The following is a 27181-nucleotide window of genomic DNA, read 5'->3' on the forward strand; positions in this document are numbered from 1 at the left end:
GGAAAACCAGAGACATGTGGTTTAATTTTACTAAGGTTCAGGAGGCCCATCCTTAGCCCAAGGCCACACTGACAGCACGGACCACAGCCACCAGTTCCATCCCAGGTTTCCTGGCTTCGACCCACACTGTGACAGTAACAAAGATGGTGATGATGATGACTACAACAATGACAGAAATAACAGGAGGTTAACAAATACTGAACATTTCCTGTATGTCCTGTACTGCTCTAGGCACTTTGCATTTTTAATTTATTTTATCGTAAGACATATGATGTTATTATCTTCTGCGATGGTAAATTTGACGTCAACTTGACTGGGCCACAGTGTGCCGGGACACGTCGTCAAACATCATTCTGGCTGTATCTGTGAGGGTGTCTTTGGATGAGATTAACACTGAATAGGCAGACGTAGTAAGGCAGATAAGGGTGGGCCTCGGCTGGAACAAAAAGGCTCTGCCTACCTGACTGCCTTGGGCTGGGACACTGCTCTTTCCCTGCCCTTGGACTGGAACTGAACCATCAGCTCTTCCTGGGTCTCCAGCCAGCAGCTTTCAGAGGGGACTACACATCAGCCCTCCTGGGCCTCAGCTTGCCGACTGAAGCTCCTGGGACTTCTCGGCCTCCATAATTACGTGAGCCAATTCCTTACGGCAAATCTCTTTATATATTATATATATATAACAGAAACAACAGGATGAATGTATGGATGGACAGAGGACAGACAGATAATCCATTTCTCTGAAAAACTCTCGCACACCTTTAATTTTAGAGATGAGGTGAGGGCAGGTTAGACAATGTACGCAAAGTCACACAGTAGCTAAATGGCGGAGACTGGGCCCATGCCTTCCCCTCCCAGCAAGGGGACTATACACCACCAGGATAACAGAGCACCCTTCTGGAGCCATCAGTGAAAAGCCCAGTTCGAGTTCAGAAATACAGAAGGGAACTGGGGTTTGCCATAGGTGAAGCACCAAGAGTCCAGTCCACGGCCACTATTCTCGGTATCACCAGTGGCGGTAGCAGCAGCAGGAGCCGCAGCAAGCCTGCCCTCGCCTTTCGACTGTCCTTTGGCGCGACAGCCAGGGGGGCAGGAAGGTGCTGAGAGCAAACCGCTCGGAGATACTAACATAACAGTTTTATAGTGAGAAGCTCTTTAATAAGACATGAAGCAAGATTTAGTGCCGAGTGTACTTGCTCTTAAGTCGGCAGCGTCAGAAATCATCGCGGGTCGCACACGCGGTGAATGCGGAATGCGTCCGGGGAAGGAGCGCCGCAGTACAACCCCTCCCTCCGGATCGCCGCCTTCTCTCCGGCATCCGCTCCCTTCTCTGCCCAAGCTCCCCGCCGCCGCCACCGCCACCGTGACAACAAATTTATAGACAACATAAAAGAAACACTATACAATTACCAAGGCCAACGGGAGTATAAGGACCTGGGGACAGGCCTCAGGCTACTGTGTGTTTGTCCCCTTCACACCCCTGGCTCCCACAGGCCGCGATGTGCCCTCGAGAAACAAGACTGACAGGAGAGAAAACCCTTCAGAGGTCACCCCGAGAACATTCTCTCTGAAGACTAATCTGGGGTTTCACTGGCATCGTGAGTACCGCTGCCTGTTAACAAGGAAACGGGCCACTTAGAGCGAGCGAGTGGCCGCCAGTCACCCTGTGAGGAACTGAGGAGCTTCGGGGCCTCGCTCAGTAGGGGTCACTGTGCCACGTACCGGTAAGTTCCTCATCAGGTTACTCAAGGATGAAGAAAAATGTTGCCAGCCCAGCTGCAGTGGAGCTAACAAGTGGAGAACTCATTCTAGAACTCTCCTCTCTGCGGTGTCCCCCACCCCACATACGCGATGACACCCAGTCCCATCGGTCTTCCCACAGCGATGTTCTTCCCTTTCCCCCCAACTCTTCCAACCAAGGCTCTTAACATTTTGGTTCATTTCTTCAAGGTGCCGAATGATGTCTGCTGAGGTTCCACGCCGGCCACCTTCATTCCAAGGGCTGCCGGTGTCTGAGGTGGAACCGCCAGGCACAGACCAGTCAGCCCACTACACACTCCGAACACCAGACGGTGCCCTTGGTGGGGGATGGTGCCCCATCGGAACCCGTCCTAAACAGTACACACAGGAGCGGGGTGAGCGCTTCTGCTCAAGGCAGCGTCTGGGGCTGCTGGCAGAGGCTCTGGAGAGAACGGGGTAGAGAGAGGACTTGTGACAGGGACACGGAAACCCGGGGCACTGGGTGACGTGCTGAGTAAGTGTGAGGAGTATTAACATGCAAGAGAAATCCCAGCATCCTGCCCAACAGCATCCTCCTGGGCTGTCTATTAAATCACATGGAAATTCCTAAAAATAGGAGCATGAGGGATCTGTGCTATCAAAGTGCATTCAAACTTGCATCCCTGATACCCAAACTATGGCATCCAGGCATACCCACTGGGAGCATTTGGGGACAGTTTTCTGTTTGGCATAACTAAGGCAAACTCATGAAGCATTTCCTAAAGCAGATACAGGAATAATGAACTCTAAATCAACTGTGGTTTTGCTAAAATGCAGATTCTTGGGCTGCTCCCCCGTCTGATTAAACCAGAATGCCAGGCATGAAGCTCAGGAATATGCATTTTCAACAAACTCCCCAGGTAGATTTTGTTTCCACTAAAGTCTGAGAACGCTGCTGTCTAAAGTTCTGGAATCAGACCTGTGTGCCAATTCTGGCATTTAGGATTGAGGCAAGACGTCCTGTGGTCTAAACAATGTCCCCGCTGAGGGCTGACCGTGGGTCTGGTAAACTCACATGCCCACAAAACTTTAGAGAACAAAGAAATAACCTCGACACCATAAAGCAAATGCAGTACTATGCATTCTGGCTGAGCCTCGAGTTTCTCGGCCGTGCCATGTGGGCCACCACAGCACCACCACACCCGGTAGCGGGAGGATTAAACAAGACAGACGTTAAGAGCAATTAGCAAGGATCTAGCACAGGATAAGTGCTCAAAAGATGATAAATTCATTTACGATAGTATTTATCAACTCATCTATCTATACAGAGTGCATATAAATTTATTGAGAGTAAAAACAAATGCAGCAAAACACACCAAATTAAATCAGCCGGCTCTCTATTCTCATGGGCACATTACTCTTTAATCCGTCAAAGGGTGTATGTGTTGGGCTCAGGAATACAGCTGGCAACTGGCTGTATAGCTCACTAGGCCCTGAGACACGCGACGTTTCCTCCCTGTGAGCTGGGGCTCAGGCTCAGCCCTGTCTGCCACCCCTCGCGCCCTGGCACATCCAATCCATGACAAGTGGCACAGGCATCACAGCATATCCCAAAACACTTCTCAGCACATCCCCAGGGCCCACCAGGGCCTGGACTAGCCCCACCTCTGTTTGGGACCCCAGAGGCCTCTGCTTCCTGGTCCTCTGACTGCATTTTTCCCCTACCTGCATTTTTTCCTTCTAGCCAATGCTCTCTCTGCAAAGCCAGTCGCTGCTCTGAGCCCCTCAATGTAGGGTTGCCAGATTGAGCAAATAAAAATACAGGATGCCCACTTACATCCAAACCAAACAATTATCTGTAGTTTATCTGAAATTCAAATTTAACTGGCCATCTTCTATTTTATCTGGCAACCCTATATCAATGGCTTCCTACTGTACTTGGAACAAAACCCAACCTCCTTGCTAGCATCTGTGAGGCCCGGGATCACTGGCGCTGGCCTCTCTGTCCTCATCGCTTCCTCCTTGCTGTCCCCTGAGCGTGCCGATCTAGTTCTGTCTCAGGATGGCTGCACTTGCTCTTCCCTCCATCTGGAATATTCTTCCCTCAGGTCTCTGTTTTCCTCTCACCCTCTGCCCCCTGACCTGCTAAAAGCCCGCTCTCCACCCAGCTCCCTCAGTCCCCATCTCTTCACCTAGCTTACTACTTTCTTAATAAAACTCATCATCAGCTGATAGAATTTAGTTCAAATCCATTTCCTTAACTGGAAAGCAAGTTACAAGGGCAAAGACTGGATCTGTGTTAGTCATTAATGTATTCCGAGAGCTGAGAACAACAACTGGCACACAGTAGGTGCAAAATAAACACCTGCTGGATGTTCACGGAGGCAGAATGTTCAACAAGGCATCCCAATCCTCTCTGCTAAAGAGAGCCATGCCAGAAGCCGTGCCAGCCCGACATTCCCCAGCAGGTGCTGTTGACTTCTCAGTCACATCCCGTGCTGGGGAAAGTGTGGCAAGACAGGAAGGGGAGGATGCTCCCTCTCACGTGGAAGACGGAGGAGGCGAGAGGCAGGAAGAGAACTGGTTGTTTGTCAGGTAGGCCCAATGCCAACACAGCTGCCCACTTATAAGTAAAAATGCCCCAATACTAATTTTTGTGCTATTCTTCCTCTAACAAGGGCCCACACTCACCTTCTCTCTTGATGAGAAACATAATACACCTACACACCTATAGCATCACACCTACAGAGAATTCCATACATTTCTTCTCTCCCAAGACTCATCACAACCACATGAGGAAGGTGTTCCTGTCCCCATTTTCCTGGGGAAAGTCAAGGCTCAGAAAGGTTAAGAAACTTACCCAAGACAACACAGCCAGTTAGTATCAACGTTAGGATTTAAAAGCAGCGAAACAGAGCTAATCAGGTGTACCAACTCTGAAGCCAGCCTGCCCGGGATGAAATCCTAGCCCGGACGCCCTCTCTACCTCAGTGTCCGTCGGTAAAGTAGAAGTAAGAGGGAAAGCAGCCTCTCGGGGCAGTGGAGAGGATGAACTGGGTGAGCACTGACTTGCTGGAACGGGGCCTGGCACGTGGAAGCAGTAGGAACTGTTTGTCATTACTTTAAGCTCAGACCTTCAGAGTCCAAATCCCTTGCTTTCTGCATTGTTTTGACTCTGCACCTCCAAAAGCTGTGCACCTTCAGCCTCCTCCCCCAGTGTATCACCCATTCTCTCTGGATCTTGGGCTTCCTTGTCACCAAATGGAGGGAGGTGGCCTTGCTGGTCATTAAGCCTTCTACCCTGAACAATGGGGCTGTCCATGATTTGTCTACTTCCACTTCTGATTCTGAGAGCACACTGGTCCCCGTGACCCCACGCCACCTCCCAACTTCTCCACCATCCCTGAACATCCTTCCGTGTCTCCCCCCAGCGCTGGCCCCAGCTTTGCAAAGTTTTATGCCTTTCCTGAGCACATACCCAAATGTAAAAACACTACATTAAGCACCAAGCCCTGGTTTAGAGCTTCAAGCCAGTAAATTAAAAATTATAGTTCCCACAGTAACCATCTCTCTTCCTACCGTGCCCATATTTAGAACTGTGTTACTGTATGGGCTGAAAAATTTACTGCCTTAGAGTGTGTGTGCATGAGAGAGAGAGAGAGAGAGAGAGAGAGAGAGAGAAAGTCAGGCTGGCAAAGTTATGAGTACTGCAAAATTCCATCTCGGAACTTTTCTGACTTTGGGGAGGTGAAATTCTCAGCAGCGATGCTGCGTCACTCCTCTAGCGGGAATAACCCTGGAGTACACCTGCCACACTCGGGGAGCAGAACTCCATCCTCTGGTACCTGTGCACTGCAGCGGGGGGCCCCAGGCCAATTCGGTCTCTTGAGCTCACGCCACGCCGTTCTAGGGGGCGACTTCAATTCCTGCTGGAGTTCTGGGACTTGATTTGTAAGTGTCAAGATGGGTAAAACAGAGAAAGATGAGACAGATTGGTAGCGGGGGCATGGAAGGAAAAAAGCACACAGTCACGGAGCAGAGTGAGGGGAGGACAGACTTGGGGAGCACAAAAAGACAAAAAGGAAATGGGCACTGAGAAGAGGGGATGTACTAAGGAGACCAAAACGGAGAAAAGACAAAGAGAAAGAAGAGGGAGAGCTCCGCAAAGTCCCCAAAAGGAGGAGTAAGTAGAAGCGTACAGAGAAGGGGGAAAGGAGAATCAAAATGGAGAGAAATGTGCTATGAATAACTAATCTGTTAGATAGCGGAATGCATCTTTCACAATGCAATTAGAGAACTTTCCCTCCTACGTGCCCCCCATGTGGTGCCCCATCGTGCGAGGTGTTCCTGGGGGAACCCTGGTGCGCCATGAAGGGTGAGAGCGGGTGCTCGGGAGCCGAGAGGCACCGGGTTCCACACTGGCTTTGGCACTAAGAGCTATGTGACCTGCAGCAAGCCAGTGACTCTTCAAGGCCTCAGTTTCCTCCTTCTTGAGTTGAGGCTAACAGCCCCCACCTGAGGGCTGAGTGCACACGCAGAGAACCACAACAAGGTAAGGGCTAGACGCTTCAGTGATCGCTGTTGTTACTCAGCGCCCCACCAACCCCAGTAGGTATCTGTGACCCCAGGTGACCCCCGAAGAAGCCGGCACCGAGTTCATGCTCCCAGTAACCGCCCCACGCCCTCCGACTAGAGACCACAGGGGAGAGGTAGGAGGGAGGGGGTATGGAGAGGGACCTTCCCCCTCTGGTGAGAGCAGAGAAGAGAATGAAGAGAAAAAAGGGAGGGAATGAGCAATCCTGAGGCCCCCGTGACAAAGGCAGCCAACGCGGAGGCTGGCTTTGGGGACATCTCCATCTGGCATCCTGGGCATCACACTCTGCCACGTGCCCGGGTCCCTTCCCGCTGCCCCACCCACACATGCAGCCCATCGCTCCATGCGACACTCCCCTGGGCTCCCCAGCACCGCAGAGCCACCACGCAGCACACAGCAGGTGCTCACGTGGACCCTGCCTGGAACCTCCTCAACACGCGTGCCAGATCCTCGCCAGTTCTGAGCTCCGTGAGAGCCGTGGGCAGCAGGCCCTTGGCTGGGGAGGGCCCCGGGTCCGCTGTGCAGCCCTGGCTGTTGAGCAAATCATCCTGTGGCTGGAGAGCAGTGCAAATTTGCTATGGACGTCACTGAAGGAAAGTAAATATAGAAACCCCACAAAGGCTCCGTGCAGCTGCTTCCCGAAGCCCAGCCACGCGCTGCTCGGCAGACGTGGAGCCTGCCTCAACTGCAAAATGTTAATCCGATTGACATTTGGAGCGAGGGAGGGAGGAGGAGAAGAGGCTTACTGGTCAGGAAGAATGGTTTCACCCATCTCTAAAAGATGGGAGGGAGGAGGGAATCAAAAATAGATTTGTTGTCGCCCTAACACTACAAGCCCCGCACACGGCATTGATCACAGAGAATGAGCACGGCAGAGCACTGGGCGCACCGGCACCAGGGGCTCATTTCTCACCAGCAAGTATTGACCGCCCGGTGAGAAGCCTGTGAGCCCAAGACTGGAAGACGGCTCCTCACAGGGCCGAGACACGTGAGGCGGCCGGCGAAACGCATGCCTCTCCGCGCACATCCATGCATCTCGACAGACTCGGGCGTAAAAATCTGCTCGGCCCCATTAATCTCTCCTAAGTTTCCCAGCATGTCCTGGCCCGTCATGGCTGATTTCTAAGAAGCATTTGCAAAGGCTACGACTCCTCTTAACAACTGTCCTCCCCCTGGCTTTCTGGGCCACTCCTTCAATGGTTCTCACATGAAGACAATGGAAGCCCCTTAAGGAACTAGGAAGAGCCTTGGCCTGGGAGGGGTGACCCCTAATCTTCTCTAGGCAGCTCCTGTGGACTCCAGGGGAGCAGTTCTCGCCTTCCCTCCACACCCCCATTTCTTGTCTTCAAAGAAAGGAGGATAACAGTGTCTGTACTGGACCTAAGAGACAAGCATCTCCCTGGTTATTTCAATAATTTGTTTTGGAAAATAAAATGTTTTGTAGCAAAAAGCTACCACAAAACCAATTTCCTACTATTCGGATGAATGGGCAAACACAATGTGGTATATACATCCAATGGAATATTACCAAGCCTTAAAAGGAAAAAAAAAAAAAATCCTGACAATGCTACAACAAAGATGAACCCTGAAGACACTGTGCTAAGTACAATAAGCCAGACACCACAGACAAATATTAAAGGATGCCACATACATGACTATCTGGAGTAGTCAATTCATAAAAATAAAGCAGAATAGAGGTTGCCAGGGCGTGGGGGCCGGGGTGGGAGGCAATGGGGTTATTGTTTAATGGGCACAGAGCTTCTGTTTGAGGGGATGAAACAGTTCTGGAAATAAACAGCAGAGGCGGGTGCACAACACTGTGAATGAGCTTAATGTCAGTGAAGCGCACACCCAAAAAGGGTTAGAACGGTAAATTTTACTTTATGTATATTTTAGATATATTTTACCACAACTAAAAGATATGAGAGTCATATACTAGGACAATCTTAACCCAGAAGCTTGTCGTGGGTGTGCCTGTGTTTCACGGTGGACACCGTGGTACTGCAATGCATGCCTTAGGTTGTGGACAACCGGGTGCAGCCAGTCACTGTTTTAACCAGGCACCCACACCGGGCAGGCGCGGTGTCTGCTGGCATCATTTCGGACAGGCTCCTCTCCTGAAGGGGCTCCTTCCGTTACCACTGTCTTGAGCTAGTGAATTCTGAAATCAGTTTTTCTTGGTGACATTAGCAGCTTGTCACATGGCACGCTGAATGTTAGGCAAGAGTTCTCATTGGTGAGGTAAAGTGTTATAAAAAATGTGGACTGGCTAAAATATTTTAAAGACATGCCCCACCTTGTTATAGCACAGAATGCAAATCTAGAGAGGCCGACATCAACAGTCTTGGGGACGGGGTCTGAGGCTGATCCGTGAGCTGTCCCGCTTCCAGCCCTGCGTAGGAGAGAGTCTGGTTGCCTGTTACCAACTGTTAGGGTGACAGCACTGGTCCCCGTCATAGTGTCACACCTGCCTCTAGTAAACCTTTCTTCAAGATGGCGGCCAGAGCATCTGAAAAGAGAGGGCAGAGACTTCACGGATATTTTTAAGGTTGCTTGAATCATTTTGGGTGTACTAATGAGTGTTTGTCAATAAATGTTTCTTTGTGTGGCAGAAAAAGTCCAAGAACTTTTTTTCACCCTAACATGCTAGTGACGTTGTAGTTTGAGGTCCTCCACCTCAAACTTTTTGGCTACTGTTATTACCTACAAATTCAGTTAAGAAAGAAGGAAGAGAGGGTGGGGGGAGGGAGGAGATTAGGTAGTACCCTGGTCCCTTCCAACTATGTAAGTTATAGTTAACTTATCCAGAAATGGCTAGTACTAGTCTTTGCATGGCCAGTATCGACTGCAGGGCGAGGGGCAAGTGGTAGGCAATTAGAGCAACCAGAGTTTGGACCTATCTTCACAAAGTAAGAGAAATAGATTAAATACATAGCATCTTCTGTTAATGGGTACCATAGCCAGACAACTTCCCCAATCCCAGCTAGTTCAGTGCCCTAAGTTTTGAACTCTAGGTGCTCTATGCAGTTCGGCATGATTCTCCTGAGCCCATAAAGCGATGACCAGGTAGCTGCAGTGACTTTCCTAACAACCAATTGCCACCTGATGCAGAAGAGGCAAGGACCACATATCCTATAATTTCTCTTTTTAATTTTTCCCTAACATTTTTATTAAAAAATTCCAAACACACAGTAAAGGTGAAAGAATTTTACAATGAGCATGGATATACCCACGCCCACAATGCATCATTAATATCTGACCATATTTGTGTTATCACATCTATCTATCCTCCTACCCATCTTATTTTTTTTAACACATTTCAAAATAGTAAGTTAGCTGTTGGCACATTACTCCTTACATATTTCAGTATGTATAACATTAACTAGTGTTCAACCGTGTTGGTTTCTTTTTTTTTTCTTTTAAGGTAAAAGGTACATACAATGAAATGAATAAACCATTGGATGAGTTTTGACAAATGCATACACCTGCATAACCAAACACCTTTCAAGATATGGAACACTTTGGGGCGAAGTTCTCTCAAGCCCCTTCCCAGTCAATCTCTGCCCTTCCCCACAGGCAATCACTTTTCTGATTTAGTTTCATTACAGATTGGTTCTTCCTATCCCAGAATTCCATCTATTAGGAATCTTAAAGTATATACTCCTCTGGGTAAGCTTTCTTTTGTAGCGTAAAGTTTTTGTAACTCATCCACGTTGTTCCATGTATCAGTGGTCTCCTTCTACTTACTGCGCAGTGAGGAACATACCATCATATTAATACAAGTTATTTACTCCTTCTCTCATTGACGAACACCTGGGATGCTTTCAGTTTTGGAAAATCACTACTGCAACTAAAGAGTCAAAGGGCAGAGGTTCATTTAGTTTTATAAGAAAGTACCAGACCTTTCTTCAACAGGATGAACCACTCTATACTCTCACCAATAATATATGAAACTTATGGTTGCACTACACCCTTGACAACATTTGATGCTATCAGTTTTGTTTTGTTTTGTTTTGTTTTAATTTTAGCCATTCTGGTGGTTTTATAGTGGCATCTCATTGTGGTTTTTCCTGCCTTCCTGTGGCTTACTGGAACATTTTTTAGAATTCTATTTTCATTAACATATGGTGGTTTTTAATGCACCTTTTTGTACGGTAGCTTTCTGCGTAGTTACTCTAGGTATTACATTATATATGCATGCTTTACCAAAGTCCAGTGGGCCCGACATTTTACCAGTTTGCATGAAGTGCAGAAAACTCAGCTCCCACTGCATCCCTTCGCCCTCTCCTGTCCACAGTAGGATTGCCTTAAACATTCCCCCACACACATTGGGAGCCACAATAGACATTTTCCAAACTCCTTTGCATCTTGGACTCCTGCTGTGAAACTTAGTTTCCACCAAGCGACGCATGGGCAAGTGATCAGAGGTGAAGATGAACATCAGGAGGTGGGGGCTCTACTGCCTGCTTCTGCCCTTTGCTGGAAAGCCTGAGGAAGGGACATTTTTCTCCTTTTGGAGGCAGCTGTAGTTAGAGCCTTGAGTCCAGTCCCAAACTTCTCCCGTACTAAAAAGCAGGTGCTTGTCCTGTTCACACAGATCCCGGCAGACACGGTAGAGTCCTTAAGTGAGGAGTCATCCTGTGGCTTCCTGCCCATGGTTTTTTTAGTGGTCTGGTTTCTGTGTGCTTCTAGCCTCTCCTAGAATTCTGCAAGGCACTTAATAATGGCAATAATTCCTTTTCCGTTCAAGCTCACGCATCTCTGGTCTGTAACTTAACTCTAATGGACACAGTCCCACGGCTAATTACTGGCAGTGCTGGGATCAAGACTCAGATCTTGGGTCTTTCTTCTGCAGTGTGCCGCCAGAGTCTTTCTCTCGGCAATGTTATTCAAAGGAGAAAGAGTTGAAAGTCCCACATACTATTTTGAGAACATGTACTGGGAATGAAATGTTTGTATTCCTCTGTCACCTCCTTCTCACCCTATGTGTGTGGTTATCTTTATCTGGGTGGGTTAAACCGCCGCTCAAGAATCAGACACTGTGGGTATTTTTTAGGCAGCACAATGGTGACAGCAATGAGCATATTTCTCTGCTGGGCCTCGCTACTGGAGCTGAATTAATCAAGACATTTGTTTCTTAAAAGATTAAACTCACTCCAGTAAACAGAGAAAGGTGTAATCTGCGGTAGCTTCTCACACTTAACTGCATGTGGACAAATCCTTAACTTGGAACTCAAAGATCTGGAAATTTCAGCTCAGCTACATCCCAGCCCGGGCCATTCATCAAATCTTTATTGAGCATCCAGTCACCCGCCCAACCCGGGTCCTTGCTGTTGCTCAGACAAGACAAGCACAGCCCTGCCGTAGGACCTCTGCACGTGCAATGTCCTCGGGGTGGAATCTGCATCCTCCTGATGTCTGTGTGTTGTGCACCTTAACTTCTCTCTAGTGTCTGCTCAAAATGCTTTCCCTACTAGCCTGCATACCCTGACTGACCTTCTTCCCCACAACACTTACCTGATCCAGTCTTACCTGTTTCTTCCCTGATTATCCTCCCCCCAGGGACCTCTGTCCACTCCAGCATCTCCACCGCCTCGCATGGTGACTGGCCCATAGGAGGAGCCCCATTGAGATCTGAGGAGCGAACGGACACCTGCCCGCATGTTTGATGGGAACTCGGGGTCCTCCTCTACAAAACCTCCCAAGGCTGACCTGGAACAACGGTCCTGAACCTGATCTGAGACTGGTTATGTGAAAACCCGTGACAGTGAAACATGTGCTCAGCACATAGTGGGCATTTTTAGAAGTTTATTGATTCTAAGACCAACTGCTTTTCACATTCTGAAGTCTCTGAGATGGAGAAACATCCAGTGATAACTGGAGACCACACGGTGGTGGTAACACGGCTGTCACTGCTGGTACATTCGAGGGACTCACAGAATGAGGCGTTGGAGGCTCCGATGAAAATCGTGGTGACGATGAAGGCAGTGACTCTTTTAACTGTCACCGCTACGAACCAAATGGCCATGGGAAGAGGCAGGATGAAATGGAATTGGGTTTAGCAACATCCCCGAAAGCGGAGCCACGAGGAAGCCAGCTCCACAGATCTGCAAATGGGCTCAAGTGTCTTCTTTGCAGGATTCTTATAAGAAATGCTGCATGTATGTTCACAAGGGTGCAGGGGACAGCACCATATGGAAAAACAGGGAAAGAGATGGCACAGAGTTGAAACTGGATTCCGAAGCATGAGACCCAAAGCAAAGGTGGTTTAGGAATACCTGAAGCAATATACTTGCCTATATTACCCTTTATATGCAGGCATAGCAATAAAACATGACAAAAATCCATCTAATTAAGTCTAAAAGGGTTCTTTTCATTAAGTATAAATCTTTTCATTAAGTATAAAAGAAAGATTCAAAAGGAAAGGAAAGCATTGTGCCACAGTTTAATTGAAAGCTTTTTTTTTAATTTCTTGGCTTTACATAAAATAATATGCATCTTACAATCAACAGCATTTAAGGTTAGGTGAAATAGAAAATTTTTTTGGAAAACAAAGTGGAAACAAGACTCCGAAGCACACTTGATCCCAAATGTTTCTCTGTTGGTTCACGTGTTGACTTGATTTCCCTATATTTAATTACCATGTCTATTTTCAGGACTAATTGACACTGCAGGTTCCCAGGTCGTGGGGAGAGGGGGGAATCTATGTATATCTTAAGGACAGTGGTTCTCAAAGGGTTGTCCCGGGACTAGCAGCATCGGCATCACCTGCAAACTTATCAGAAATGCACATCCTGAGCCCCCCCCCCCAAGATCTACTAAGCCAGACGTTGGGGGAGGAGAGGAGTGTTGTGACAAGGCCTCCGGGTGACTCCGATGCATACGGGGTTGAGAATCACTGCTCTAGGAAAAAGACCTGGCGCCGTCACTATCAGCTTGACCACTCAGGTTTCACCACTCACTAAGTTCAACTAAAGCGTCCTGAGAATTAAGCACGCACCACACACCGTGCCGGGGGCCGAAGGCTGCACCACAATCCAGAGAGGAACATGTGTAAACAACTACATAAAGTATGAAATGCACAACAGGAGGGCTGACGGAGATGCCAGTCCCGTGCTCTGTTCAGGGGATGGAGGATCGATTCCAATAAAAGAGTCCTAGTGGACTTCTTGGAGGAGGTAGCAGTACAGCTGGATCTTGTACGATGAGAAGGATTTGGACGGGTTTTGTACGACAGAAGAGAGAGACACTCATGCTAACGAACTAGCAAAAGCAAAGGACACGAGTAGATTCAGAGACCCACGAGCACAAGGGACCATCACTCAGGTATCCCCTAAGAACCTGATTAATTCAATACCCGGCCCCGCCCCTTTGAGTTCTCAACACGGATTCCACTTGCAGCAAGGACTGCCAGGTCACCCCCACATCCTCCCTGCCTTTTCTGCGTAGGAACAGATCCCTGCTCACAGTCAAGACAGAAAAGCAGCCAGAGGAAAGACGGTATCTTCTCCCTGCCTCTAGCAGCCAGGCATGATGGTGACCTGAGGAAGGCCACTTAAAGACAGTTCGCTACGGGGATATGTGCCTATGTTTGACCTTCCCCCTGCTGCTTCTTGGCTTCCGACCTGCAACAAGGATGTTGATGTGGACACTAAAGTACCTAAAGTGCCTCAGCCTACAGCTGAGGATGGCGAAATAGAAAGATGGGAACGTGGAAAGCTAGTGACACCATTACACCACCATTCCACCCTACCCTGCTGACCTCCTGGCTTCCTGGATGTGAGCAAGAAACAAACATAAACTGGTTTAAGCCAGTGTCATCGGGAACTTACAGTCATATGCTGTTGAGCCTAACAGCAACGGAGACACCATTCTATTTCCAGCGGCCTCCTTTTCACCTGCACAACTCCAGCTTCCTCCTCCACTTTGCTGAACAATTTTGCCCACAATTCCCCATTTTCCTTTCCGTGCACTACCATTTTTCTTGAGAACGCTACCATGGACCCATCCAACCGTTGAGCCCGACAGCAAGGTAAAGGCATCATTTCCAAGCATCTCCACCCACACACCTTGTGGTACCTTCATTCTCCACACCCTCATACTCAAAGAGGGATCCAGGTACCGACAGCATCAGCATCACCTGAAAGCATGTAAGAAAGGCAAAATTTCAGGCCCATCCCAGTCTTACGAATCAGAGCTTGCATTTTAACAAGATCCCAGGAAATCTGTGTGCCCATTACAGTTTGAGAAACACTGCTGCCATCATCGTCATCCTCACCTCCAGCTGCTCACCTCCAGACTGTGGATTTGGAAATCTACTCTCTGGCTATACCTTCCTGTCATTCCAGGTCTCTCGCTCCTTGTAACCTTTCCTACAACCTTAAAAGAAACCTACACTACCCTGAATTGCTACTCACTCTTCCCTGAACAAAATAATTACTTTCACACTTCCCCGATTTTGTTTTTATTATTCCCTCTACATGGATTGCCCTTCAAAACCTCTGACTACCTGTGGAGCCCCTGCCCACCTTTCAGTGCCAGCTGAGACACCACCTCCAGGCCAGGAGCATCTCAGGAGAGGGACTGTGCCTCTCCATCAATGAGGTGGTCCAGCAGTGGGCTCTAGAGCCCAGGCCACTTGCTGGGGTGTGACCTTGAACATGGAAGTAACCTCTCTCTGCCTCTGTTTTTTCATCTACGAAACTGAGAGAATAATGGTGCCTACATTTCACAAGGTTGTTCCAAGAAGTCAAGGAGATAAAATTAAAGTACTTGGAACAATACTCAGCACATAATAACCACTTCATAAAGGCTAGATATTAACTCCATATGCCAAGACCTCGACCGGGAGGCAGATGCCCAGCGGGCACCCACTACTCATTTACTGCCTCTGTCTGGCACTTCCTGGACTGACCTCGGTGCCTGTTTTCCTGGGCCCAAGTCCACCACACCCACTCTTCTCCACAGCCCAGCAAAAAGCCAAATCCAGCCCCCAACAGGGACGTTACTGAGATGAAAGAGCATTTTCTGCAGCCATCTCTGTCCTCAGAGCCTCACCGAGAAATAGAAAAGAAAAGCAATATAAATGTTAATAGGAAATTGTCTGTTCACTTTTACTTAGGCTAATCCACTGCAGTCCAACAAAGAGGGAATTAGACAGCTGACGGGACAGGAAAACATGGGACCTTGACACGCTGGAGCCCAGCGTACTGCTGTTTCCAGGAGGAAATGCAATCGCAGGCCAACCAGGATCCCAGGACAAAGGGCCCTGGGATGCTTCCGTGGTGGGGGATGAGGCTCCTGCTGTGGTCGCCGGTTTCCTGGGCATCCGTCACACAGTGCCTACCCGTGTGGCCCTGGGTCGGAGTGGTGGGGTAAGAAGGGGATTCTAATACAGTGCAGCCCCTGTCCCCAAGGGCTACATGGACAGGTAGACAAATAAATGCACAATTACAATACAGTGTGTGATAAATGTCACTAGAGGCATAGGCTCAAGCAAGGAGGAGGGGCAGATTACCAGATCAGTGGAGTAGGGCCCAAGGTTGCCTTCTTACAGAGGAGAAGACGCTGAGGCTGGGTTCTGGAGGGTGAATAGGAGTCAGCCTGGCAAACAAGGCAGGGCAAGGGGTTCCAAGCAGTGAGAACACCGGGTACAAAGACTGGGGGACTACACTGTAGTAGGCTAAATAAAGCCCCCTGATAATACAATAGTTTGGATAGTCTCCCCTCCAAATCTCATGCTGAAATTTGATCCCCAGTATTGGAGGTGGGGCCTGGTGGGAATGGCTTGATGGCTTGGTGTCCGCCCCCCAATATTGAGTGAATTCTCATTTTATTAGTTCACAGGGAGCTGGTTATTAAAGGAGCCTGGCCCCACCTGCTCCCCCTCTTGCTCCTGCTCTCACCATGTGACACACCTGCTCCCCCTTCACCTCCCGCCTTGACTGGAACCTCCCTGAAGCCCTCACCACAAGCAGATGCTGACGCCATGCTTCTTGTACAGCCTGCAGAACTGTGAGCCAAACGAACCTCTTTTCTTTACGAATTACCCAGCCTCAGGTGTTCCTTTATAACAGTACAAAACGGACTAATACCACCCCAAAAGGATGTCCATGTGGCAATTCCTGGAATTTGAGAGAGATGCATTACACGGCAAAGGAGACTTTGTGGGTAGGATTAAAGATCTTGAGATGGGAAGATTATATGACTGGGCCTGACATAATCACAAAGGTCCTTGTAAGACAGAGGCGGGAACAGTCACAGGAAATGCAGGTGTGATGATGGAGGCAGACACCGGAGCGATATGCTTTGACGATGGAGGAAGTGGCCACGAGCCAAGGAATGCAGGCGGCCACTAGATGCCAAAGAAAGCAAGGAAACAGACTGTCCCCTCAGAGCTTACAGAAGGAACCGGCCCTGCTGACACCTGACTTTAGTCCAGGGAGACTGATTTTGGACTTCTGACCTCCAGGACTATAAAAGAAAAAATTTGTATTATTTTAAGCCACTAAGTTTATTGGTGACTTGTCACAGCAGCAACAGGAAACTAATACATGCGTATTGTTTGAGACATGCCTTCTAGAATGTTAAAGAATGTCAGAAAAATGAAGCTAACCAAGGGGGCAGGCACAGGCCAAGTCGTGAAAGGGATTTGTGCACCAGGCTGAATTTAAATTTTATCCTCGGTGAGGACCGGCCGCTAAAGTGCGTTAGCAGAGGGACACTAAAGCACTGAGTCGTCAAATTTCTAGATCTTAAATCTTAGGAATTACCACATGTCTGATTCCCCATTTTATTAACTCTCATTTCTTTTATCATAGACTATAATGACTTTATAAAATAAAGGAATAACTGAGTGGACTATATAATGGTATTTCATCCCTTCAAATTCCACTGTAATATTCCGAAGATGCATACATGTCATCTGCAGCCCTGTAACCCAGCATGAGCGTGGGTGTGCAGACACTGGGACTGTACTGGAAATTGGGAATTTTCCCCAAAATTCTGGCCAGATGATTTCCATATGCCTAAAAAAGGTCTTGCTTAAATGCCTCAACTTCAGGAAGGGGAAGGGCAACAGCGCTCACTCAGTGCCTTCTCGGGACCAGAAGCGTCCTGAACATTCCCTCCCCGAGACCCCTGATGGTCCTTCCATGCAGCACTCTCAGCTGTCGGAGCAGCGGGGGGTGGCGGCGGGGCAAGCCTTGAGAAGCCCTGTCTGAGCCTGAGTCCCTGAGCACTGGGGTTGTAAGGCACGCACCCATCAGAGAAGCCCAGGTAGAGACAATAACACGTCTATGCAGGTCCCCATAGACCTCTGCCTAGTCCCTGTCTACACACAGAATTGCCTTTAAGGTAGAATTCCAGCCAGCCTCCTTGCCTTCCTCACCCCCTCTGCATCGCATCCTCGCTACCCACCCCCCACACCCCTCCCTTCAGGGCCTCTGCCAGCTCTGCGCCCTTGGCCAAATGTCGCTTGCTGCTAAAGGGATCACTTAGGTGGCTTCTAAGCAGCCCCGGATCTCGACAAGCTGGGTCTTCTCTGGCACTGCCACTAGATCCCTGAGGTCACAGCCAGACATACAGAGGTTTGGGACAGTGCCTTGACTATCACCAAAGCAGGAGACTCACAGGCAGGACTAACCAAAAGACAGAAAAAATGAGTTCAAATCCTTGCTTTGGCACTTTGCAGCTGTGAAACCTTGGCCAGTCCTCAGCTCAAACAGTAGGTTGTGGCCACCACCACTGCTCATCAGCGTGGGACACCCCACAAATTGGAAAGCCGTATACACTTTCCATGCATCTGACACGCCTCACAGCCAGAGGGCTCTGCGGTGACAACACAGCAAACACCCCTGATGACGATACGCACGTGTGGAGTCCTCAACTTTGAGCTGTTTTCAACAGGGCTGTCACAAATGACTCTTGCAGGATCTGTCCCAGCCCCCTTCACCTTTTCTCTTAGAATCTATATTTGAGGACAGTACTTTCCTAAAAATAAAATCACTGAGTTAAAGAGCGTATCACGGAGTTAAAGGATACGTACAATTTATAGTTCTTCTGATAAACTGGCAGCTTACCCTCCAGAAAGAGCAATGTTGGTGCCACCAGCAACCCAGATCCGACAGCCATTGACCACACGCCTACTCCATTCCAGCTCTTCTGTTATCCTTTTTCAGTATCACAGAATGCTTAGTTGGCCCCATTTGATTGATGAGAAAGGTGAAGTCACAGAAAGTAAAGCGACTTGCCCAAGGCAATGCCATCATTTTGAGGCAGGGCTGCGAGGAGATTCTGAGTCCTAAAATCTTCTAGTTCTGTTGTATTTGCTGAATTATTCAGATCTTTGAGTTACCCCATGATGCTGCGACAGCCTTCATTCATTAGACATAACCACAGCCCGGGTTCTAGACTGGGTACTTTATCATACACGCCACCCCATCCCTCCAAGTCAACAAGGCAATAATCGTGAGGACGCTGGTGTTGACCTCAATAGCACCTTCCTGCTAGTGAATGCTTAATTCGTGTAAGGCTTTGTGCAAAGCACTTGACGTTCACACGTCATTTTAACTCTAAAAATCTATGAGCTAGCATTAACATGCCCAGTTTACAGATGAAAGAACCGCAGCTCAGAAAAGGGACATCCCCAAGAGTCCCACAGATTACAAATGAAAAATACGTCCGTCAATAAATGGATCTGGACCCAGGGCTGCCCCTCACAGTTAACAGCACCAGGTGGGCGGCAAGAAAGAAGGTTCCTAAAGACGAGAGTGAGAAAACTCAGCATTCCATTTTGGTTTGTCTTGCCTGCGATGTGCTGGCGGTGTGTAGTTTGAGCAGCGCTGCGTTTATTTTAACCCCATCAGACTGGCTGCATACAAATGCACTTCTTTCTCTTCCCGGGGCTGCTTCCCGTTATAGCAAACATGGATCATCCAGCTCAGCTCACGTCCCTGCACAGGCCTCCAGGGAACCGCCCCCGGTGGCCAAGAGGGGCCTTCTCACCAGAGCCTCCGAGAGGAGGGAAGGCTGCTTCTCAGGGCACCATCTGCTGTGCAGAGGAGGAAGCAGGAAGGTGAGAGCTCCTCGAAAGCAGCAGACACAGCGTGGTACAGGAGGAACAGCTTCGGGCTCGTACGGAAGCCGCAAGTTCAAGCCCCAGCTCTGCCCATAACTCCGTGTGACCTGGGTCAAGTTACGAAGACTAATAAAATTATTAAACAAATACCTTGATGAAATTTCAGATGCCACCCCCCCCCCAGGGGTGGGGGAGATTCAAGTAAAAACAAACTGAATAGCTTTCAAGAGAGGAAATGATTCAGCAAATCCAGGCAGAAGACACCTGGGCCCCAGATCATTTGCACAACTAACCCACAATCTTCCAAGTTCTTTTTCTCGAAACACACAGACATACATCCCCGTGAAAGGGCCCTTCCCTGCCCTAAGGCAGCTACCATCACGGATTCTTCCTGATCTGCAACAGCTCACATCCTAAAACTGCCGCAGAATGAGAGCAGCCTCAAACAGAAATCATTACCCCATCAGCAAGTACGAATTCTATCATCTCCAGGAGATTCAGAATTGGCACACGAGACCAATTCTAGATGAATAATGTTATGCTAATAAAATGATGGGAGGGAGAAAGGGGGAAAAGCAAGCTGGCTTCCCTCCCTCACCGCCCTGACACCAGCTGGATCTGCCCAGTGCTAAAGGGACAGTTTCCCAGCCCACACCTGCCCCCTGGCACAAGCAGCCTGATCATTGTACTGTGTGGCCACTGGTAGAACTCAGGGAATGCCCCAGTGAGCAGAAAAAGCATTCAAGTTACACATAACAAAATGTACGAAATCAACTCTGGCTTGCCAGGAATCCTCTTTTCGTTGTTACTTAGCAAGTCTCCAGGTGTTAACTGCTGGAAGTGGTTACAGGGTTGCTATAACCGAGTGCCTGGGGTTTATGGCAATGTCTGCAAGGCCCAACCAAGATTTTCCTAGCACACAGGACTCCAAGCACACATGCATCATGCCCCCTTCTTTCTCCAATTGCTGTGGCTTCTCAGCCAACCTTGCTCTCTGCTCCCAGTGCCTGGGAACCAAAGGAACTTTTAAAAATATCAAGCTGTTTTAGAAAAGTGTCAGTTTGTAAATTCCCTACTTGGCCCTGTCTACCTGCAAAGATACAGATAAGTCTGGGGGAGGGACAAGAAGAGGATTTTGTTTCTGTTTTTAGTTTCCAGATGGAGCTGCCTCCCACTGGCGACCTGCACACCCAAGCAGCTGATGTCACTGTTGTGATTTTAGTAGGACTGGGAGGGCCCCGGGGGCGAGTACCCCCCCTAAAAATCACCAACAGTGAGCAACATCTGAGAAAGCCAGAGAGAAACTAGGGGACTGCAATGCACTCAGCTCTGTCTGCAGAATCACCGAGCAGAGACCCATCACGTGGACACGTGTGCACACACGCCAGCTGGGTAGAGCCAGGGTCTTAGAGAGGCGTGACGCTTGACCAGGCTGATGACATCTGAGGCGCTGCAGAGGATGCGGCCCCAAGTAACACCCAGTAGGACCCTTAGGAAAAATTCCCTCGACCATTGCATAGGATGACAGGCTCAGACCTAAGCACGCACGTGTCCTAGAGGAGAAAAAAGTGCTTTCAACGGAGCCTGGTGCTGTCGTGTGTCTGGCCTCCACAGACTGAACAGAAGTTGCTGACACTCAGTGGAGCTGCTATTTCAAATAAAAAAAGGAAACAAAATCTAATGAATGTGACGGTGCACCAGGCATTGACTCTGTCTTTGGGGACAGTCACAGAAGGTGGCTGTGGCGGTGAACGTGCACACAGAGCCAGATGAGACCTCAGCCCCAACCTGCTGTGCTGGGCCCCGCCAGGATCCCTCCCACGTGCCACACGCCAGGACACAGACGGTGCATGCCTGCTTTTGTCATTTTTATCTCTTCAGGTGACTGTCATCATATTAGGCTGACAGGGCAGCCACAACCAAATAGCACAGACTGGGGGACTTTAATAAGAATATTTTCTCACAGTTCTGGAGGCTGGAAGTGTGAGATCTCCTTGGCTTGTGGGTGGCTGTCTTCTCCTTGTGTCTCCGCGTGGTCTCAACGCCGTGCATGTCTGTGTTCGAATTCCCTCTTCTTATAAATACGCCAGTCGGACTGGACTAGGGCACACCCCCATTTACCTTAACCACCTTTTTAAAGACCCTGCTTTAAATACGGTCAGATTCTTAGGTACTGAGGGTGAGGGCTTCGACATATGAATTTGGGAAAAGGGGACACAGGCCAGCCCTGAATGTCATTATCATTTTTATACCACCGAGGAAAATGATACACACAGGAAGTAAACACCTTTTCCGAAGCCACACCTCTCCTATGTGGCAGATCCAGGATTCAAACCCAGACTTCCCCAAGTCCCTAAACACATGATCCCCGCTACTCCACGAAGCTGCCTGGGACCAGTGGGGTAGCTGGCGTCAGACCCTGTTTTACAGATGAGGGAGCCAAGGTGCAGGAAGGTTAAGTAACTTACCAGGGGGTCACAGATCTAAAAAGAGTGACACTGGGACCCATATCCAGGTCTATCTAGTGCCACCTCAACTAGTCATTTGTATTGAGCACGCCAAGACTGCATTTGGATTTAACCTGGTCTCTGGTGTGGCCATAGCAACCCACCATAAATCCTTCTCCTCTTTCAGAGTGGTCCACACACCATGCTGTGCGGAGTTACCTATGCTCCATTGTAACTCTTAAACCAACTTCTTGATATTTGCCAATTACAAGAAAGGTGTTTAAAAACCTTCATTAAAGGCTATTCAACTGTGGGATCATGACAACCCTCCGTGATCCCCGACCTGGTCGGTGCTGGTTCTCCAAATTGTATTTCATGCTTCCTCAGGACCTCTTGGTGGTGCTTACTGTAAAAACCTTGCACACAGTGGTTCGTGATAAATATTTGCTGAACGTGTGAATGCCCGGATGGACAGACAGAAAAGTCAAGCTCACTTCCAAAAGCCCTTCCCAGCTGTAATTCCATGATTCTGCTCTAGGAGGCGACACGGCGGGACTGCTTGCTGCTCCGTGGCTGAGCACACATCAGACCCAAACCAGCACCTGTCTTCTCCACAGCGTGTCTTCCTCCCGCCCAGCCAGCATGGCAGGGCAACGACGCCGATTGAAACAAGGCAGTGATAAGAAGCTGCCCTTGAGAATAACGGCTTTCCCCAGGCACAGAAGGTTGGGACGCTCCGGGAACCAATTAAACTTTCCCCTTATAATTAATGCCAACACTCCTTTGATGTACTTCTCTCTCTCTCATCAGACTCTTACTAGGTAGGAAAAAAAGAAGAACTTCACCATCATTATCTAGCTCCACTCTCCCTGTTGTCTATGTTCCTACTTGGAAAATGTCATTGTCATTCAACAAATGTCTGTTTGAGTAGCTATACAAGTAAAGAACTATCCTGGGCAGTTTCTAAAAAAGAAGACAATGGCTCACGACAGCAAGGCATTTACAAGCCATTCAAGGAGATAAAAAATAATATTCAAGAATGCAGAATAATGTACTACAAATTGTACTAATAATTAATAGTAAGCGGTAAGCCTTTGAGGAATACCCAGTACCAATCTGGGGATAAGGTTTTAAGGACTAAAGACTTCTCAGAAGAGAAATGACAGTGAATCGGTGAATAAAAGAATCAAATGAGAAACTAAAGCTGGGAGCTTTGTCCCTGGCCCTAGGAAATGGCCAGGTGTGGATCTAACGAATGACCATGGACATGAACTGGCCAGAGAGCTGAGCAAGTGAGGAACAGCAGTGGCATGAATTCAAGGTCCGGGAGCCATACCATGTGTAAAGGGGAAGGGACAGTCACAAGGAAAAGGCGAAATTCTTTAAAACCCAGGGCATATTTCCATGGGAGGTCCTCCTCTCGACGAAGGGGCCCTGGAGTGCAAGATAAATGCAGCATTATGCTTTCTTCAGAAGACCAGTTAAAACTGTTAGAAATGTTCAAAGCAGCAAATCACTGAACTGGAAAAGACCTTTGATAGAAAACTGTTCCAAACCCTCATTTAGGAGCTCATTCACCCATCCTTCATCGCACCCCTACTGTGTACAAGGCGCTGCGGCAGACATTGAGCACGCACGTGCCAGGTATTACAGGACAGGTTGTAGGGGGAGAAACACCTCACTCCAGCTTAGCCCACAGAGCAGCAGCAGTTTCCCCAGGTGAACAAGGTGAAGCCAGGCAGGAAAAAGAAGAGCCCCACTAAGGCAGGGGCTGTCCAAGAGCAAGGTGTGTCCACAGGGCTCCCGTATTCCATACACTGCTGGAGCCGAGGGTTCCCTGGGGCTGCAGCAGGAGAGCAGACAGGCTGAATCCGAGACGTCACGAGTAGACTGGAGTGATCTCTTTCAGGAGTTCTAACCTCAGTGTTAAAATATCTGCTACACCTCACCTCAACCTGCAAGTCTTCATGCTTTCATTTAAACGTGTCCTAAAATATTTAATGAACAAAGATCTAAAGGGTACTCTAGAAACCAGGAATGGGGCTGATCACCTTAATGAAGAGAAGTGAGGTGAGCTGCCCACGGCTGACTAATTCGTAGGACTAATTCGTAGGATTCAGGAACAACACAGGACGCCTACAGCCAAATGATGTGAGCAGAGACCACTCCTGAGACCAGACCAAGAAAAAAAAAAAAAAAAAAGCACATAGTTGGCAAAGAAAGAAGAAATATAGGTTTTAAATAGAAGTTGTTTCCTCTAGGTTTCAGAAAACAAAGGTAACAGTTGGTGCTTGCTGCATATCCAGTGGTGTGCTATTTTACAGATGAGGAAATTGAAGTTTAGGGAAGTGGAGTAACTTGCCCCAGTCACCCAACAAGCAGAAGCTAATGCCAAGATTCCATGCCAGGCAGTGTGGGGTCTAGAGGGTGTTAACCTACCCTACTCAGCACAGCCCTGTGCGGGGAGGGACAAGGCAGTGGATGCCTTGGTAGGGAAACTGAGGGGCCCAGATGGCAAGCCACATGCTGGACGTGAATGGCCTTGAACTTGTAAGGATGCCAGCCTCGGCTGGGGAAGTGGCCCTGCCCTGAAACCCTGAGGCAGACAGGGTCATATGTACACGAGAGGAGTGTTCAATGACGCCAGGAAAAACACTGGCTACTAGATAGAGCAGAGTGACAGTCCGGCGCCTGGACAGCTATGTGAGTCACACAGTCCACTCTACTGTCAGTGGAAACTCATCAGGAAACTGCACCTTGGCTCCAAGTGTGGTCAAGAGACAGAAAGGAACAGGTGGAGAAGTGGAGGAGACCAACAGTGGTTAGAGTCACAGCAACTGCGAGAGGGGGAGATGGGGGGAGAGGAAGAGGGAGGGGTGGAGAGCTCGTAATCTTGACCCCCCTCAGCGTTCTTCAACAGCCTCCGCTAGAGTGGAATGTACATTGCGTTTCCACAGCTCAGACTCTACTGCCTTCAGGAAGCCGCCCTGCATCACCTTCGTAGTTGCCGAAGGTGTATCGTAAGTATTTGTCAAGGGTGACAATGACAGCTGCTCACTTAAAGGCAATGCAATTGCCTATCCCGTGGCTAACTTGTGCCCTGTTTGTCCTCAGAATCTCCCCGTTATGGAACCTGCTCATCTTGAGAGCACAGTCATACCACTTCAGGGCTGAGACTTGCTAGGAAGCTCATAGCTTTGTTTCCTATCTATTTTCTTACAATTAATCAGTTTTATTTAAAAAAGAAGAGGGGGATAGCTGTATCTACAGGCCAGGGTACATGGGTATACCTTAGAGGACGCTTATCCATAATAGTCTCCAGTTTGGCTGTTCAGATGATCATTAAAGAAATAGAGCTGGTTTTAAAAAAGGTCCTAGCTCCCAGCTTCCACTGAATGGGGTAAAGAAAAATGAGAGGGCTACTTCCACTCCCTTCCGAAACCTCATTACAAAGTATCCCCTAAGAGCCTTTCACTAAGAACCACCCCCTCTCCCACCAGTCCTCTAGCATGTACACACAGGGCTCCATCTCTGCCTACTGGGGAACTCACCAATTATCGGGGCTCACCCATTCTGTGGTTGCTGGTGGTTTACTTTAAGAAACACAAGCCAGCACACACAGCTGAACACAGCAAACCAGGCTGTCACTTTTAATTATCTAATTGGTGGTTCTATTTTAGGATTTCCCCCCCACAGGTTAAAGTTTCTTAATCCATAAGTAGTCAATTCATGTATGTGTTTACTTTTTCTCCTTGACAGTCAAAATTTAAAAATTGAGTCCCCAGTAGTCGATAATGATAAATCAAATCATCTTGAAAACCGGTCGGTGCGGGTTGGGTGCGGTGGCTCACGTCTGTAATGCCCGCAATTTGGGAAGTCCAGGCGGGAGGATCACTTGAGCTCGGGAGTTCAAGGCCAGGCTGCGAAACACAGCAAGACCCTGTCTTTACAAAAAAATTTAAAAATTAACCCAACTTGTTCTCACACAGGCATACTGTTTCGCATGGCCTGTCTGGTCTCAAGCACTTGTGAAAGAAAACCAACTGCACGCAGGTCTCCGACCATTTCGAACCTCACTCTGGCCTCCACTGTGCCCTGAATTCCAACCTAAGCCACCTCGGTTATGGGAAGATGATGGGTGATACCCTCACGTGCGCTGCATACAGGCCACAGGTCTCACCTCTCTAGGTAGCCCCTCTCACGCGCTTTGGAGGAATGCCGCCTAAAGGACCCATTGGCAAGAAGTCAAGAGAAATGAACAAAGAGAGGAAAGAGCGTGGATAAGAAGCAGGAAGATCTGAACTCCACGCCCAACTGATGGACGTTCCACTTCCATTATCTTCGCCCTTTGCCTGAGAATCGTGAGCTAGAAAGAATCAGAATCAGGGCTGTTCCTTTGAGATCATTTTATACAATCAGAAACTGAGGTCAAGGAAAAATAAGCAGTTGTCTGAGATCACTCAGCAAGTTACCAGCCAGTTCAGAACTATTAATAGAATCCTGCTTATATTATCTGAGGTTTTTCCCACTTCTTAACATCAATGACACTCATGTATCCCTCTTACCACCAATGGGGGTCTTCTTCTTTCTAAGCCACTGAGCCACTCCGACAGCTCCTTGGAGGTTCAGCAGACCCCTGTCATCCTGCTTCTTTGAGTTAATGCTCCTAAGGGCAGGCTGGAAACTGGATACTGGGGTAATGCCTGGGGGATTTCTCCAATGTGGTATCCCCGGGTGGCTGCACTCTCGTCCCCCTCACTGCAAACACAGCCATCCTTTTAGCTGCAAAGCAAACGTGCTTCCATAGCTCCCCCATCATCTAGAGCAGTGGGTCCCAAACTTGAGTGGGTGTCAGAGTCACCTAGAGGACCGGTTAAAATATAAGACCACCAGGCCCCCACATCTCCAGAACATCTGCCTTAGCAAGGCTGGAATAAAGTCCAAGCATTTGTATTTCAAACGAGTTCTCAGTTCATAAATTCTCTCTTCGTAACAACGACATGCCTCAGTCCAACAGCATGTGGAAAGGATTGCAAATCAGACAAGCCCCCTATCTGCAACTCCAGTGGCATCTGGCCTGCTGCACTGAAGTCGCCACTCTTTTGGACATAGCTCACGTCACTCGTGGGATCAGAGACAGACGTGACTAAGCAAAGGACCTGCGCTAATATGCTGTAGATCCCAGCTGACAATGGGCTTTCCTTTCATGGTTCTGAAACCAACCCTAAGAAATTTCTCTAAGGAGTTACAATCTGCAAGTTTACTTAATTCTGAGTTAACTCCCCATTACTAACTACTAATTCCAATTCCATGTTTCCCTCTAGATAAATTGTCCCAACGATTTGC

General features: G+C 48.5%; 1 protein-coding gene and 1 non-coding gene across 7 annotated transcripts in view; both read right to left on the bottom strand.

Moving 5' to 3' along the window:
• LARGE1 (LARGE xylosyl- and glucuronyltransferase 1) overlaps positions 1-27181 on the bottom strand; it is a 499273-nt gene that overhangs the window by 310052 nt on the left and 162040 nt on the right. The window lies entirely within an intron of this gene.
• Positions 17778-17912, bottom strand: LOC138397792 (small nucleolar RNA SNORA76). The gene has a single exon (XR_011235899.1). It is a non-coding gene; the product is annotated as a small nucleolar RNA SNORA76 (small nucleolar RNA).

The sequence above is a fragment of the Eulemur rufifrons genome, chromosome 16 (assembly GCF_041146395.1).
Source record: "Eulemur rufifrons isolate Redbay chromosome 16, OSU_ERuf_1, whole genome shotgun sequence".
Classification (NCBI taxonomy): domain Eukaryota; kingdom Metazoa; phylum Chordata; class Mammalia; order Primates; family Lemuridae; genus Eulemur; species Eulemur rufifrons.